Raw genomic sequence first — 4,516 nt, 5'->3', positions numbered from 1 at the left:
GCCTGAGAGAAACCCTCGCCACTTCTCGGCTTTACTTCAGAATGACGCTGAGTTATTACCCGGGGTCCCAAACCGACCTACACCCCAATGGCCTAGTAACAGAAGAAACATACCTATTTCCGCCTCTTCGCACTGATTCCTCACTTTTATAAGTCACCATTTCTGTCACTCAAAATGCTTTGAACTGTCATTGGCCCCAAACTCTTGCCGGTCTGCCAGTTTCAACCAACTAGCAAGCACTGGTTGCCTTAATTTCCGAGAAGAAAAGTGAAGGTGTACAGGGAAAGGAAGCGAGAGATCAGAAATATCTAGGCTGACGTTTGTACCTGAGCGACCTGCGATCTCCACCGCCGCCGCGACGAATCTGCCTCTGGGTAGGGGCTTTCAGCCAAAAAGAAAATGGCTCAGCCGGGAACTGGCGCTCAGGCCATGGAGAAGCCGGTTCAAAGTTCACTTGTTCTCGCTGGTGGAGGTGAGGGTGGTGAAAGGACCAGAAACAGCACCAGACCACTCCGAACTCAAAGAACCTCAAGCTACAATGGCCAGAACTGCCGACCGTCCGTGTTTTGACGTTTCCTATTGTTGCCGGAAGTGACGTTAGGGCTCTGACTCTTAACGAAAAAACATTTTTATTTCCGTTGTTTACGATTCGCTATAGATTCTTTGTTTCTGACTTTGCAGCCCGAGTCAGTCTGACCATCAAAATTATACAGACTTATAATCTGCAAGTTAATATTGGACTGACCATTGAGGAGGCTCTCAGCAGAGTCACTTTCCTCAAAGATCTTAACGAACCCGGTGTGGAATCTGCAGGGGGGAATCCAGGAGCGCTGAGGAGCCCGCAGCTTTGAAGGTTTTACCGCGGTGCGTGGCGGGCTTGAACTCATCCTTCCAAATACAAACGGTCGGCGCGAGAAGTGCTCCTGGGCGCAGGCGCCGGGCAGCAGGGACTCGTTGCTGGAGGCTGGGTTCGGGTGACTGTCTCTGGTTGTCCCTCCTCTCCTTGTCGTGCCTGGCCAGAGGCCTCCGGAGCCCGCTTCTTTGCTCGGCGACTGCTGGGTGAGCCCCGGGGAGCCGGCGAGGCTGAGCCCTAGGTTGGGCAGAGGTCCCCTTTCCCTGCTGCCCTTACGGAGACCCCAGGCGTGGGCTAATGACCGGGTCCGCCTTGTCATCCTTTTAAATCAAGTGGCGGGAGGGAGCCCTAGATGTGCCTTTCCTATGTACCCAGCTAGCGTATGCTCTTAGTAACAACGAAATAGAAAGAATCGTGGCAGCTCATAACATCAGAATTAGGTTGTGATTTAGGGTAGGAAGTTATAGATTTACAGATTCTTACTGGATCCTGAGGTGAGGATCCATCGGGCTCTCCAGGGTACTGACCAGAAGGAAGCAGTTCATATTTTCCTTGCTTTCATTTTCCCGGTGTTTCAAATATTTTCACACCTTTCTTGAAGACTATACAGAGTTTTCCCTCACTATAAAAAAAAATCAATCTTGAATTTTTTATTCTTTTTGTTCTGGAATTATGGCTATGTTGGACGATTTTTTTTTCAGAATGATCTGCAAGCCTTTTAACAGTTTTGTATGTGAACACAGCAGTCCCACTGAGTCTATACTTGTCCCTTACTCTTTTTTTCCCAGTTTGCTCAATGCTTTCCCTTTCTCAGACCTTTTTCTTTATCTCTTAGAGAAGTATTTCCCAATTGTCTTTTGTGAAAAGTTTCATAACCTTAATTTTTCCTCATCTTTACTCCTGTATTTTCGATTCATGGTTTTTAGATAATACTGAGCATTGTTATGTCATAAACTCTTAGCCAAGACTATAATTGTTACAGTCAGTGTAGTTGCTTCATTCTGAACAAAAATCACGTTGACTCCAGTGGCATTCCATTGGGAGGCATCGTTTTAATGACCTTGAACAGCAATGAGATTGAGCTAGGTTAAAACTGCTAGCTGGAGCATGACGTTTTCACGACCTTTCCCACAAGTTTAATTGGGCAGATCTGACTTGTAAACAGACACTCTGGAGAAGCAAGGAAGCAATACTGACATCTTCTTAATGATTGAATGTATGATACAAGCTGAGTAGTATCTCCTTTTTTCTTTTAATTTCTTCTGATAAGGGTTATAAGGTGAAAGTATTAATTTAAGTAGTTATTTTTCATCATCTCTGAAAATACTGTGTTGAAATGTGCATAAATAGTAGATCGGCTTATTTCCATCTCTTAATTTTATTGTTTTTAAATTTTATAATAGACTTAATAAAGCCTTTCATGCAAATACAGAGCAGTAGCTGTAATTTTTTCTATAATCATATTTCCTTGTCCCTTTATTTTTTTCTGTCCTGTCTTATCACTTATCTCCTTCACCTACAGATCCAAGGTGTACTTGTGTCTTACTCTTCTTCAAAATATTAATTCTGCTGGTAACGAAGAGGATGTGTTCCAGGGATATTGTCAGAAATTCCATGACAGAGGTAGAAATAATAATGTAATAGACATTGAAATGTGTTCCAGGATATCAGATAAAAGAAAGATGAAAAGATACCATAAAGTGTCACATAAAACAAAATTACATGTACTGGGAAGATGAAATATACATTTGGAAGGACCAAAGGAAGTCTGAGGGAGGAGATACAATTTACATTAAAGTTACAAAATGTCTTTCAGGAAGAAGGCACCCCTGGAAGAATTGTGTTAAGAAAGATGGCTGGAACCTAAAACAATGTCAGACCCATGATACTGGCCAACGGCAAAACCCAAGAATTGCTTTTGTGCAGTTATAGCCAGATTAGTTTTTATTTCATCTTTCCCAGAAAAGTAAGGGTTGGTCTTGGAAAATTTCTCTTACTGCTTCCATGGGTCCATTACCCCCAATTGATTATCCTAAACGATGTTACGTAAGTTTTACCTTCTTGGCCAGTGTTTTGCATAATGTGATTTCAGGATCACTTTCTCTTTTTCTAGTTACCTCTCATTTGACTGTACCTGAAATTCGCTCTGCCTAAAAATGTAAATATTTAGTTAAAATAATTGATTGGCTGAAAAATAGTGACTGAAATGCCTATGCACAAGCGTATAGAAAAGTCTACTCAGTAATGTGTTCTTTACCATGTTGATAAAGGAGAGCAGACTAGAAATAGGAAGTCAGTGTTCCTAAAGAGAGGGGGCAGTCACTCTAGCCTGGGGAAATGGCTACAGGGCAGCTAGGGGCTTAAAGTAGAAAGCTTCCTAAGTCTAGGTATTTGCAAATTGCTAGCCTAATTACCTGTAGTTATGCATAGATACAAAGAAGGTGTATAAGGAGATGATTTGTATCCTGGGCAGTTGCTGGAATTCAGACTAGGTGAAAAGATCATACTAACTATTTCACTTGATTTATGAATTGTTCTGGTTTTTTCTTTTTTTGTCATTGTTTTTAATACCAATGACTTCATTTTAAAGGGGCTTCATTCTCAGAGGATTCATTACTCAAGGTATTGTTATATATTATTTTCCTTCTACGAAGTGTCCACAGAGAGTTGAAATAGATATTTTTAAATAAGTTATTGAGTTTCGCCTTACTGGTTGACTAGACTTACAGTTCAGTAGCCTTTTACCTCCTTCTAGCAAAGGTTCTTAATCATTTATATACCTATCTACCTATTAATTTTATGATCCTCCTCTGGGAAAAACCTTTGAGAATCTAATGAAAGGCCTACTCCTTGAAATAAAATGAGTTATTTAGAAATAAATTTCATTGTATTATTTTTTGGGCAATTTTAAAAAATGATCCATTCTATTTAAAATCTCAGGTTGTTTATATCTTTTGGTTCACACATATTTCTATTATATACATTATTCAGAGTCATGTTCCTATTTCATAGGCTCTACGTATGTCAGGTTTAGTAGATATCTCCAATAAGTTTTCCAAAGTAATTGTACCAATTATTGACCCTTTCACAGCATAGATATTTCGTGTGTTTTGATGCTGTGTTGTTAGGTGCATACATACATGTTAAGGATAGTTATGTTTTCTTGGAGAATTGACTTCTTTTATCATTATATAATACCCCTCTTTATCCCTGACAACTTTCCTTATTATGATATTTGCTCTGTCTGAAATTAATATAACTGCCCCCACTTTCTTGTGATTAGTGTTAGCATGGTATATTTTCCCCTATCTATTTATTTTTCATCTATATGTATTTTTAAAGTGAATTTCGTATAGATAACATATAATTAGATCTTGTTTTTTGATCCATGCTGATAATCTGGCTCATTTTAAATTCTCACAAGCTATTTATTTTTTATATCCTCCTATTCTTATTTTGGATTTTAATATTCTAATCTCATTGAAAATATTATACCTTTTATTTTGAAATTTTCTGTTATTTCCTGCATTGTCTCTATTTCCACAAAATTTTTCCTTTTTGTATTGGTCTTTCCCTTTTATGCTGAAGGCTTTCCTCTTAATAGTTATTGACCTTTGAGCATATATTTAGTTTTAAACATGAGATTCTGTAAAAAGGTACACA

General features: G+C 39.0%; 1 protein-coding gene across 1 annotated transcript in view; it reads right to left on the bottom strand.

The window, feature by feature from the left end:
• FBXO8 (F-box protein 8) overlaps positions 1-1,183 on the bottom strand; it is a 56,549-nt gene extending 55,366 nt beyond the window's left edge. The window contains exon 1 of the mRNA XM_012651669.1: positions 327-1,183. The gene's annotated coding sequence lies outside the window, so the exon portion shown is untranslated. The remainder of the gene's footprint in view (positions 1-326) is intronic.
• Between the last annotated feature and the right edge of the window lie 3,333 nt (positions 1,184-4,516).

The sequence above is a fragment of the Propithecus coquereli genome, unplaced genomic scaffold, assembly GCF_000956105.1.
Source record: "Propithecus coquereli isolate 6110/MARCELLA unplaced genomic scaffold, Pcoq_1.0 Scaffold36, whole genome shotgun sequence".
Lineage (NCBI taxonomy): Eukaryota > Metazoa > Chordata > Mammalia > Primates > Indriidae > Propithecus > Propithecus coquereli.
Note: the sequence above shows the minus strand (reverse complement) of the source record. Positions and strands in the feature narration are given on the sequence as shown.